The sequence below is a fragment of the Equus quagga genome, chromosome 7, assembly GCF_021613505.1.
Source record: "Equus quagga isolate Etosha38 chromosome 7, UCLA_HA_Equagga_1.0, whole genome shotgun sequence".
Taxonomy (NCBI): domain Eukaryota; kingdom Metazoa; phylum Chordata; class Mammalia; order Perissodactyla; family Equidae; genus Equus; species Equus quagga.
This window is the reverse complement of record NC_060273.1, coordinates 15,099,144-15,112,394: the sequence shown is the minus strand read 5'-3', so window position 1 is coordinate 15,112,394 and position 13,251 is coordinate 15,099,144. Positions and strand designations below refer to the sequence as shown.

Sequence of the window (13,251 nt, the reverse complement as noted above, 5' to 3'; positions counted from 1 at the left end):
TGGCCTGAAGATGGGGGGACCACATCAAGGAGTGTGGTCGGCAGCCAGGAGCTGAGGGTGGCCCCCAGCTGACAGCCAGCAGGAAATGAAGACCTCAGTCCTACAACCGCGAGGAACTGAGCTCTGCCAAGAACAAGAATGAGCTCGGAAGCAGAGGCCTCCCCAGAGCCTCTGCACCTGACTCAGTCTGGCCGACACCTTGATTTCAGCCTTGTCATACTCTGAGCAAAGCACTGCCAACCTACAGAACTGTGAGCTAACAAATAGGCGGGGGGTTAACGTTGTTTACCGTGGCCAAATACACTTATAAAATTTACCGCTTTCACCATTTTCAAGTGTACAGTTCAGTAGCATCAAGCACATTCACATTGTTACATACCATCACTCCCATCCATCTCCAGAACTCTTCCTCATTGAAACTGAAACTTTGTACCCACTAAACAATAAACCCCCAGGCCTCCTCCCGCCAGCTGCTGGCAACCAATATTCTACTTTCTGCCTCTGTGCATCTCACTATTCTAGGGACCTCATATAAGCGGGATCATACAGTGTTTATCCTTCTGTGACTGGATTATTTCGCTTAGCGTGTTTTCAGGGTTGATCCATGTGGTATCATGTGTCAGAACTTCCATCCTGTGTAAGGCTGAAGAATATTCCATTGCGTAGATAGACCACATTTTGTTTCGCCATTTGTTCATGGCTATTTGGGTTGCTTCCACCATTGGGCCACCAAGAACAAGGCTGCTATGAACATAGGTGTACAAATATCTCTTCAGGTCCCTATTTTCAGTTCTTTGGTGTATATACCCAGAAGTAGAATTGCTGGGTCATGTGGTAATCCTGTTTAATCTTTTGAGGGACCACTGGACTTTTCCATAGCGGTTAAATAGGTGTTGGTTTAAACTGCTAAATTTGTGCTGATCTGTTTGTACTCAGCGATAGAGAACCAACACCTGAGTACCTCTCTCAGCCCTGGAGGGCTTCCTGCATCAGCTATTCCCACACTGTTTATAATTTTACTTACCTTTCTCTGTAACTAGTCCCTTCTACTAGTCAATAATTCCTTATAAAATTTTCTCTGTTCAAATTACCGGTGTGGTTCGTGTCTCCGAGTGGTCCCTGACGGAGAGAACCTTTAATAAACATTGTGTTCTGCACGGAAGTTAATTTGGAGAACGAGTTACACAGCCAGCCCCTGACGGACGCAGCAGATTCAGTGACATCCGCTCATTTTCAGTTGTAAGCTATTACAGTTTGAATTTGTTTGGGTCTGTTGGGGGCACAATTCACATCTTTAACCTCTGTGATATTACATATTCCTGTGTTTAAACATTGGAAATAAACAATGATAGCACAGCCGTGGAAAGAAAAAGAAAGAGTTTCATCACTTCTGTCCTTCTATTTGACCACTTGAAGTTTTCTCTGTGTGTTTAAAACTTAAAACAGTGAAAAGGTATGAGCTATAAGGTGTAAATTATTTGGGTAATTCCAACTTTTGATTCATATATTAAATATTTTATTGAACTTGAATAATATGTTTAAAATTGAAATTCATATTTCTTTTAAAATTGTTTCTTTTCAATCTAAGTATGAATCAAGAAAATAATGGTTATTACTGACCATTAAATGATTCTTATTGAAAAGAGTTTTGTTGTATAAAGGAGAGAGGTATTAAAAAATCATCTATACTTCAATTTAAAAAAAAAAAAACACTAAGCTAATGAAAAAGCTAAAAAAAAAAAAAAACATAAAAAAATAATCTACCCTGGGTGTAAAATATTGGGTCTACCCCTGGGGAGTCCACCCAGTAATGATAACATTAGATTTGTACTCATTGTATTGTTATAAATATTACTTTGTCTGTATTCAATATATTAAAGCAATTTAAAATCAAACTGCACAAAGTGATACAGTATAGGTCTAATTCCACCTTGTAAACTCCCTTCTCTAATTGTGTCCTCCCTAACTTAATTTCCTTCAAACTTCCTGTGCAGACTCTGTTTCAAGCTTTGCTCTCAAGACAAAACAGCAATACTGGGATTTTAGGTTTCCTAAACCTTCTTCTTCTTGGCTGCTGCTTCTAAAATAAAATTATGGAATCACTGACTCTCCCAAAGAGAAAGAGATGGGGAGAATAGAGGAAGCTTTTCCTTCATACAGTTTCTGGTCTCTTTGACCTGTGGGCTTGCCCCTCCCAGATCCCTGTGCCTCTCTGAAGACCCAGCTCACGAACCCCAGAGCAGGCACATGGGGTACTGATTCCCAAAGCAAGTGCCCATGTATTGGCCGGCTACCATGGCAATGAGAGCTGAGCCACGTTAGCCCCTGAGCTGCTCCATCTGCAAGCCCCAGGGGACCCCACAGCTGGGAGGGTTATTGATTCTCTCCTTGCACAATTCTCCTCCTCCATGCCACTGCTGTATGTCTGCTCCACAGCAATACTGAGCAGAAAAGGGCCCCTGGATCATCAGTGCCCCCAGTTCAGAACTAAGGGAGTACATCCAAGTCAGCGAGGGTGCCCTTTAGAAGTATCCTGACCTGCTGCACGAGAACCCCCAGGCTGGGGGCTCCGTCCTTGTATTTCAAAGACATCTCACCGAGGGATCCTCAGGTATGACCCCAGTTAAGAAGCACTGCTATATATAGACAGCCTGATCAGAGCTCACAGACGAAAATGCCAACAGATTTCAGACACAAGGTGCTCAGCCTCACCCAGAGGCAGGGACCCCACAACGTGATGCTATTTTTCACCTGTCAGACTGACAAAGATCAAAAGTTTGATCATCACGAAGGGCTAATCCCCCTAGTTCATAAAGTGTTTCTACAAATGGATAATGAAAAGACCAAGAATGCAATCCAATAGAAAATGGGCAGAGGAGATGAACAGAGAGTTGACAGAAAGGGAAATACAAATGATTCTTAAACAGAGGAAAAGCCGATCACTTCATTCATAATAAGAGAATCTGATAAAAACAGCCCATCTAAAAGTTTGGTAATACACTGATAAGGTGATGGGGAACAGGCTGGTGAGAGGGAAAACTGGAACAGCCCCATGCAGGCAGCTTCTGTGAAAGTTACAAGCGTTTTTAATATTTAAGCCATCAATTCCACCCCTAGGAATCTAACCAACTGATATATTTGCACATGTGTGAAAAGACTGGAGTACAGATATTCATCATCTGTAGCAGCAAAAGATCAGAAATATTCCATTTCCCAACAGGAGACCAGTTAAATCAATTATACTACAGCCATACAGTCGAATAGCCCACTAGACAGTCCTTTAAATAAAACAGGGGGTCAGATCAATGAAACAATCCCAAGGCATTGTGTTAGATGAAAAAAAAAGTCAGAAGGTTTAAAACGGTGTGTGAGTAACGACAAAATTATTTTCAGTAATGATCATTTTATAATCACTAATAATCATTATTTTCTCGACCCGTACTTCAGATTTAAAATGAATACCATTTTAAAGGAATACATTTCTATTTGAAAGATATTCAAATTCAGTACATACATATATAGCATATGTATACTTGCATTATACAGATAACTCTGGGAAGATACACACACACAAAAACTGGTTACAGGGCAGAGGATCTGAATGGACATTTTTCCAAAGAAGACATCAGATAGATAGCCAACAGGTACAGGAAAAGATACCCAATATCACTAATTATCAGGGAAATGCAAATCAAAATACAATGAGATGTCACCCCAGACTTGTCAGAATGGCTATTAGCAAAAAGACAAGAGATAAATGTTGGTGAGGATGTGGAGGAAAAGGAACCCTTGCGCACTGTTGGTGGGAATGTAAATTGGGACAGTCACTATGGAAAACGGTATGGAGGGTAGTCAAAAAATTAAAAATAGAAATACCATATGATCCAGCAACTCCACTTCCGGGCATTTATGCAAGGAAAATAAAAACACTAACTGGAAAAGATCTGTGCACACACCTATGTTCATTGCAGCATTATTTACAAGAGCCCCGACATGGAAACAACTTAAGTGCTCATCAATGGATGAAAGGATAAAGAAAATGGGATATACACACACGCGCGCAAGGAAGTGTTCTTCAGCCATAAAAAAAATAAGGAAATCCTGCCATTTGTGACAACGTGGATGGACTTTGAGGGCATTATGCTAAGTGAAACAAGTCAGACAGAGAGAGACAATTGTCCTATGATCTCACTTGTATGTGGAATCTAAAAAAAAACAAAATAAAACATAAAACCGAGCCCGTAGGAACAGAGAACAGATTGGTGGCTGTGAGAGGCAGGGTGTGGGGGGTGAGCAAAATGGGTGAAGGAGGTCAAAAAGTACAAACTTCCAGTTATAAAATAATTAAGTCCTGGGGGGTGTAACATACAACATGGTCACTATTGTGAGTAATACTATTGCATATTTGAAAGTTGCTAAGAGAGTAAACCTTAAAAGTTCTCATCATAAGAAAAAACATTTTGTAACTATGTATGGTGACAGATGTTAACTAGACTTATTGTGGTGATCATTTCACAATATATACAAGTATCAAATTATTATGGTGTACACCTGAAACTAATGTTATATGTCAATTATACCTCAAAAAGATAAAAATAAAACAAGTATAACCGGAACAAAATACATGTACTTAGAGGCAAGATAACAAACTTCAGATTCTACAGGAATGGGCTGTGACAAAGGTAGAAAAAGATGTTTTCGAGAAAGGATGCAATAGAATGGAGATGCTGGGGATCGAACCCAGGACCTCATGCATGCTAAGCATGCGCTCTACCACTGAGCTACATCCCCAACCTGCACAATGCTCATTTCCCAAATTGCTTTCATCAAATAAAAAAGAAATTTATTCTCAGGGAAAAAAAAAAAGTGGTTATAATAGTAGCTCATTTGAGGGGGGAGGGGCAGGGAGGTGCAGAGGATGCAGATGCGTAGGGAAGATTCTGGGAGTTAGGAGTGAAAGGAAAATTACTTTCATCCCTATGCCTTTTGTACTATTTCAGTCTTTTTTTTTTTTTTTTTTTGAGGAAGATTAGACCTCAGCTAACATCTGCCACCAATCCTCCTCTTTTTGCTGAGGAAGACTGGCCCTGAGCTAACATCCGTGCCCATCTTCCTCTACTTTATACGTGGGACGCCTACCACAGCATGGCGTACCAAGAGGTGCCATGTCCGCACCGGAATCCAAACCGGCAAACCCCAGGCCACCAAAGCGGAACATGCGCACTTAACCACTGTGCCACCGGGCCGGCCCTATTTCATTCTTCTATCACGCAAGTATTACCTACTTAAGGCAAATAAAGATGTAAAATAAAATAAAATAAAAGAGAAAATAAATTTCAAACAAAACCACTTTTCTGCTACACACCCTCTCTTTACAGATGGAAAACTGAGGCCCAAATAGAGAAGGGCCTCCTCTGTCCACAAAGTCTCCAGCTCCCCAAAGAGTGGGGCCACCCCCCTCTGAGTCCCAGAATCCTTTGTTCTTCTCTGGGTTAGAGCACTAGCCACACCTTGTCACCATCATTTCCGAGGCTCGTCCGTCTCTGTGCCCTCAGTACCCAGCTCAGGGCATCCATCATTTCTGCTCATCTATTCATCCTGCGGCCAATATTTGTTTAGGATGCCCATGGTCCAGACATTATTGTAAGTGCCAGGAATACACTGATAAATCTTATGGTCAAGGTCCCTCCTGACCTTGTAGAGAGGGCTGCCAGGTACAGTCACACAGGCTATACACTACACAATTTCAAGAACTGTCATTCATATAGACCGCTATTTGTATGCTTCCCCCTGGATTTGTGCAGTGCACAACCTGTCTAACTATACCCAGTGTCCTTGCCCATGTGTCCAACTGTCCAATGGAGAAGACAACAAAGCAGTATATATTTCTTTTAATTGGAATCAGGACAATGAAGGAAAGGAACCGGGTTTTATGAGAGAGAACAAAAGGAGGGACCTATTTTGAGTTCCACAAAAAGCATTCTGAGAAAGTGTTAGTAGCTAGAAATTTTATTTAGTTGCCAGGAACAGAGACCCAAGTTAGTAGTTTTGACAAAACAGTTTCCTTTTTCTCTCATTCCATGAGAAGCCAGAAGGTAGGCAGTCCAAGATTGACTTGGCAGCCTTACCAGCTATCAGGAGCCTAGCCTCCTCCTGTCTTTCTGCTCCACATTCCTCAGCATGTGGCTTTCATTCTCAAGGTCACCTCATGGTCCAAAATGGTTGCTAGAGCTCCAGCCACCACACATGTCATAGACAACAGGACAGGGCAAAGAGACGTTAAGACATTATATGGGAACAACCTATAGATTTGTTACGTGGATTAAATGAGTTCATGCATGTAAGGAAGTTAGCACACATCATTATTTGTTAATTATATCCATGACCAAAAAGACTCACATAATTGTGACACAGTCAACAGTCAAGGTTGTATCCCCAGCTTTGAACAAATCGCCTGGCACATACATAGTGCTCAAAAAATGGTAGCTGGGGCTGGCCTGGTGGCATAGAGGTTATGGTCGAACACTCTGCTTTGGCTGCGTGGGTTTTGTGGGTTTGAATGCTGAGTGTGGACCTACACACCACTCACCAAGCCATGCTGTGGCAGCATCCCCCATACAAAATAGAGGGAGACTAGCACAGATGTTAGTTCAGGGCCAATCTTCCTCACCAAAAAAATGTTTAAATGGTAGCTGTTCCCACTGTGACTCTTGCCAAAGGCTGTAGACAACTCATAAGAATTTCTTCCAGTCTTTTTCTTGACTCCTTCTCCCCTGCCAGCCAATCACAAATCCACCCCATATTCAGATTATCCTTCTCAATGGCAAACTAGAAATGAGGGTGCCTGGGTGGGAAGTGCCACCCCAGAATGGCCTGGTTAGAGCTCCCGGGGGCCTGGTTAGAGCCCAGACGGTCTCTCTCCACTGTGCTCAGGCTCTAAGAGTGAATCAGCTCGGCCCCAGTGCAGAAATGCTTACCGCACTGAACTTTAATAAAACCCACACTTAGACGCCAGGACCCACCGCCATTTATATCCCCATCGATTTTCTAAGCCTATTCTTGTCATTCCTCTTCCTGGTGAGCGTTGTGTATATTTTTGGACTGCGTTCCTTTCATAAATAAGTAACCATGTAGGTAAATACTAATCAGGGCTAACGTTTGTCCAGTGCTTGGCACGGTGCCGGGGAGGGTGCTGTGGGTCTCTGCCTGCACTGTTTCATTCCACCATCACAACCACCCAGTGAGGCTGGTGCTCCAGGGGTCCCCATCCAACAGAGGAGGAAACCGAGGCTCAGAGAGGTGAGGTCACTTCCCCCAAAAAGAAAGAGAGTAGACACTATGGAAACATCCTCAAAAAGTTAAACATGGCGTTGCCATATGACCCAGCAGTTCCACTCCTGGCTACATACACAAGAGAGATGGAGACACACGTCCAGGGAAAAACACGGGCACAAATGTTCAAAGCAGCACTGGTCACAACAGCCAAAAAGTGAGAAAAATCCGAATATCCATCAGCGGACAAATGGATAAACAAACTCTAATCTGTCCACACAAGGAAACATCATTCGGCCATAACAAGGGAGGAAGGGCTGATAAAGGCTCCACGTGGCTGCACCTTGAAGACGTCAGGCTAAGTAAAGAAGCCAGCACAGAAGGCCACGCGTTGTAGGATCTGTTTATATGAAACGTCCAGAATAGGCAAATCCACAGACAGAAAGCAGATTGGCGGTTGCCAAGGGGACAGAGGCAAATGCGCAGCGACTGCAAATGGAAACGGGGTTTCTTGCGGGACGATAAGGACGCTCTGCAATTAGATAGTGATGATGGTTGCACAACCCTATAAATACACTAAATTCCACTGAATTGTATACTTTAAAATCGTGAATTTTATGGTAAGTGAATTATGTCTCCATTTTTTTTTAAAAAAAGAGGCAGAGCGAGGATTTAACTTCAAGGGCATCTGACCCAAAGGCTCGATGACCGAGTTCTGAGCACCCCTCGTGGACACGATCCCAAACTCTGCATCACTCCCTAAGTGCCTTCCTTCCCTCAGTCCCCACGAGTTGAGGCTCTGGAGTGGACGCCAGGCTGACGGGACAATGCTAAGTGCCCGCACCGAGCCAATGGTTTGAAAATACCAATAGTCCTTCATTTCTGCTGGGCCCCCTGAGCCCGGGGCCGGCTCCCTCCCAGCCTGGGACCCACAGTGACATCCAAGAGGAGCCGCAGGAAGCAATGCTCTATGGCATTTGGGGCAACGGGGGCTGGGAAAATGACAGCGGTCAGCAAGTTCATGATAGCTGCCTGGGTGAGGCCCGGCCGCCTGTGAATACCAACAGGCCAGCTCCAGAAGGAAGAGGCAGGACGGCTCACCAATCCTGCAAATGGTACATCCATCAACTGCCGTGGCCTGATGGTCCGGGCTCCATTGTCACTGACATGAAACAATTCCTGCTTCTCCTGCAAGCCGCCCCAGTTTCCGGCCCCCCACCAACCCCAAGCAGAAGGCAGCGTGGCCTGGTACGATGCACCCAGGCTTCAGCACTTGAGAGTCTGGGGTTCAGATCCTGGCTCGGCCACTTACCGACAGAGTGGCCTCAGGCACGTCGCTTCGTTTCTCTGAGCCTCAGTTTCCCCATCTGTCAAATAGGGCTAATAACTTCCGCCTCTCTTGTGGTTATACTGGGAACCAGGAGATGCTACATCCGAACGTTCCAGCTTGCAGGGGGCTCAGTGCACAGTGGCTGTTATTATTAACTATGCTATCCCACGACTCAGGTCTCTTCCACTTCATTTCCCCCAACACACTGAAGTGTAGGGATGGCGGTGACCACGTGGCCAGAGAATGACTCTCAAATCTCCATGAACCCGGGATGCTTGTTCAAAATGCAGTCATTTGGGGTTCGTTTTTGACACCAACTCAGGGTCTAAGACTTTCAGATAACAGTTCTTAGCCCTGGCCACACGTTGGAATCGCCTGGAAAAGGCTGGGTCTTGTTTGTTTTTGTTTGTAATGCCTGGATCCTACCCCCAGAGATTTATCGTATTGGGGCCTTTGTGTGGCTGGGACATTGGGATTTTCTAAAGCTCCCAGATGATTCGATGGCGTGGCCAGAACTGAGAACCCCTGCGATAAGCCTGTGCTTCTCAGAGTGTGGTCCCGGGACCCATGTATCAGCACCCCTGGGGACTCGTTAAAAATCCGAATCCTCTGTCTGCCCGGTGAATCAGAAACTGCCGGTGGGACCCTGCACGCTGCAGTTTAATAAGCCCTCGGGGAGAGTCTGGTGCATGCTCAAGCGTAAGAACTCCCACCACATGGCCTGGTACCCCCTAAATTGCATGGTGATAAGAAGCACTTGGGGGCTGCTCGTCATTCCTAGACACCCCGACCCACCCAGACCCTGAGAGGCTGGAACGGGGCCCGGGGACGTGCCTTTTTAACAAGTGCCCCTTAACTCTCCCGCTCAAACTACCTTGCACAGCCCTTGGAATTAAACTGGAGCCTCAGGCAAGTCAGGGCCGCTGTCCCACAGGGACACTGTCCAGGGAACTGAACCCTAGCCACCCTCCTATGCTCACCACGGTCTCAAGCCTCGTGGTTTTTATTCGTCTGTAACCGGGGCTGTTTGGGGAACCACAGAAGCCTGCACACAATTTCCCCAAAGAGCGTCTCCAACTAAATAATTACTTTTGCATCCAAACCACCCTTATCTCTGTCTCCTGTTTATTTGGACAATAACCCAAATCAGAGAATATTAAACTGTACATACAAACCACACATCCATATACACACCGCAAACACATACACATCTCCATCTGCACGCAGCCACCCAGGACACACGCCCCGAGCCAGCTCCACGCCCCTGCCCGGCACACGGCACACTCTGTCCCCAGCTCTGCTCATCCTCAGCTGTCAGAAGCTTTGCTCTTTCTGAGCCACCCCAGGGGCCCGGGATCTTTGCTGAGCCCCTGGAACCCATCATCACTGGGGGACAGACACCGACGGTCTCCTACCCCGAGGCCACCCCCTTCTTCCTGGCCACCAGCTCCCCAGTCTCGTGCAGGAATCCGGTCCCGAGCGCCCAGAGAAGGGGGCCCAGCTCTAGTAGAGACATTCTTCGCTGGGGGACAGTTCTGTGCATCACGGGATATGTAACGTCTCTGGTCCTCACACTCTAAATGCCCCTGGCACCCTCTGATCATTGTGACATCAAAAATGTCCCCATACATTTCCAAAAACACCCCCTGAGATCAGTACCATTCCTGTGGAAGATTTCAAGTTCAAACAAGGAGATGGCCCTTTCTTCCTTCCTCCCTCCCACTCCTTCTGTTTTGAATGCTATTGTATGAGGACATGCTGTTCGGAGCTTTGGCAGCCACCTTGAGGCCATGAGGTAAAGACCGAGCCTTCACAGAGACACCACCCTGGTGCCTAGTAGTCATTGAGTCCCTTCCTCAGCCCTCTAACTGCCTACCTCCAGGCTTCCTATTATACAAATTAATCAAATGCCTTTATGGTTGAAGTCTCTGTTATTTGAATCTTCTCTTACTTGCAATGGAACGTATCTTTAGGACAGAGGTAGGCCCAACAGGCCAGTATGGGCGGGTAGAACAAAGTTAAAAGATCCAGGCCGTAAAACAATATGATGACAAGGATTTTACCTTAAATACTCCCAGAAAAAAAAAAAAATCCTGTATGGTGGGACGAGTGGGTTCAAAAAGACTTTTTTTAGGTTAAAGCTTGAGAAATCCCTCTTGACAAAAAAATTTGAATTTTGGCTGTGGGGGTAGATGTTGATAACCGTTGAAGCTGGGCGATGGATATACCATACACACACATATACTATATATGATTGTGAAAATTATAATAAAAAGGTGAAAATACATAAAATGGCAAAAGGTTAATTGTGTAAAAAAACAGAGCTGATTCACTTCTCTCTTGGAGCCAGGCTACAATTCTTATTGCGGTTTTTTTTAGGAGAGTTGGAGACCATCTGTGAGGGCTGGTGGTCAGAATCTGCATCACAGAGTGGGTCCCTGTGGATTCTATCCTCCCGAGAGCACAGATGAGGGATGCTGGGAGACAGGACAGCACAGCGGCTGAGCCCCATGGCTTTGCAATCCAAAAGTCCAGGCTCTATTTATCAGCTGTGTGACCTCAGGCAGGTTACTAACCTCTCTGAGCCTCGGTCACCACTACTGTAAACGGGTTTGACACTGGTGCCCACCTTTTGGACAGACGTGAGAAACAAATGAAATAACATATGTTCCTAAGAAATAGCAGCTGCTGTGGTTATCGCTTTCACTTCACTTCTCGTCTAAAGCCTGGATCCTCAGCCTTCACTCACCCCAGGGAAACGACTAGGTGGTCTCAGTCTTTTAACCTGACTGTATTCCTGAGTGCCCTCCCACCAGCGTTCTGACCTTAGCCACCCTCCCCCCCCACTCCCGTATTAATATGCGGTGAACAGTTACAACACCCAAGCATGGGCTGGGCTCTTGGCTGCACTGTCTCCTTTGGTCTATGCTGTGACTGGACCCACCTCACAGAGGAGGAACTGAGGCTCAGAGCGGTTCAGATCAGACAGCCAGGAAGCGGGTTCTGAAACCGGATGTACCTCATTCCCCAAAGCTGGGGTCATTTTAAAAGTTCTCCCAACATAGACACTGGGGGTCAGAATAAAGGCCTCACCGCCAAGACCAGCCCACACCTGGTCTCTGCACACAGGGCCGTCCCATTATTTATTCCCATTTTACAGATGAGAAAACCCAGTCCCAAGGCCTACAGGGGCGGACCCCCTTTCTGATCCCACTTCTCACGAGCTGGGTGTGGAGCTCAGGTCTATGGACCCTGGAGCCAACGCTCCTTCCGCTCCTCTCCCCACACCACCTCCCACCCCCACCCCCACCCCCACCCCTGACTCCATCCTGCTCCAGGCCAGGGGAAGCAGGCCGAGCGGCACAGCGGACCGGAACTGGTGCAGGGATCAGAAGGTGCGGTTCTGACACCACTCAGCTGTGTGACCTTGGGCCACTCACTTCTCCTCTCTGAGCCCCAGGTTCCTCATTCCACGGCAAACCCTACATGCGTGGTCATCTCCACAGCCTCCAGGGAGAGACCCTTCACACCCCAACGGCCCCCTCCTCGTCCTCACCTCCAGAAGGTGGAGACACCAAGAACCATAACACACCCAGAAGCCTGCTCTTTGGAGCCAAAGTTGCTGTCTTTTCAAGGACAGAGGGAAACAGACGTGCGGTCGCCGCCCGCCTCCCCGCGGCCCTGAGCTGGGCGAGCGGCCCCAACTGCGGGACGCGCTGCCACCCTGTGGCCACCGGGCTGCACTGCAGGCCGCCTCCGGGGGCTTGGAGGACACGCGCCACCAACTCAGAGACGGGGGTTCCAAAGGTGGAGAGGAAGGCGCAGTGGGCCTTGGGGGCAAAATTCCGCAAGGCCTAGAGGAGAGGGAGGGAAGCAGGGCACACTGGGAAGCGCAAAGGCTGTTCCCCTGCCTGGAATGCTCTTCCCCAAATGCGGACACAGCCCCTCTCCCACCCCTGCCGGCCTCGCGCACCTGTGCCCGCTCACCACCGATTTAAACGGGCAGCACCGGCTGGCCCCGCCCCCCTGTGCTCTGGGTCCCGCCCAGCGCCCACCCCCATCTCGGGAGCTCCCTGTTCTAAGGTTTTAGCCCCCATGTCTTTGCTCTTCGGCTCCCCTACTAGAAATTCAGTCCTAACAGGACACGAATTTTTGTCTGCCTGCTCTGTGCTGTGTCCCCAACGCGTAGGACAGCGCCTGGCCCACATCACACTTATTTATTAAGTGAATAAATGAATGAATGAATGAATGAACTGGCTCAGCGGCTTGGGCAAGCTGCTAAGGCTCTCTGAGCCTCAGTTTCCTCAACTGTCACATAACGGTAAGAACAATCCTTCCTTGTCTCCTCTCAGGACGGCAGTGAAGACCACACGCGCTCCTTGTCAGTGCGTTCTGTAGTGGGTTGAATAAGCGTCCCCCCAAAAATTCACATCCACTTGGAACCTCAGAATCTGATCTTTCTTGGAGAAACAGTCTTTGTAGATGTAATTAGTTGAGAGGAAGTCACGCTGGACCAGGGTGGGCCCCGAATCCAAAGACGGGTGTCCTCACGCATGAGGAGAGAGCACAGGAGCTCCAGCAGGCGCACAGAGGAGACCGTGAGGACGGAGCCAGAGAGGTGCATCGCGCTGCCGCGAGACGAGAGACAC

The 13,251-nt window shown here is 47.1% G+C and overlaps 1 non-coding gene across 1 annotated transcript; it reads right to left on the bottom strand.

Moving 5' to 3' along the window:
- Window positions 1–4,719: 4,719 nt before the first annotated feature.
- Window positions 4,720–4,791, bottom strand: TRNAA-AGC (transfer RNA alanine (anticodon AGC)). The gene has a single exon. It is a non-coding gene; the product is annotated as a tRNA-Ala (tRNA).
- Window positions 4,792–13,251: the final 8,460 nt, after the last annotated feature.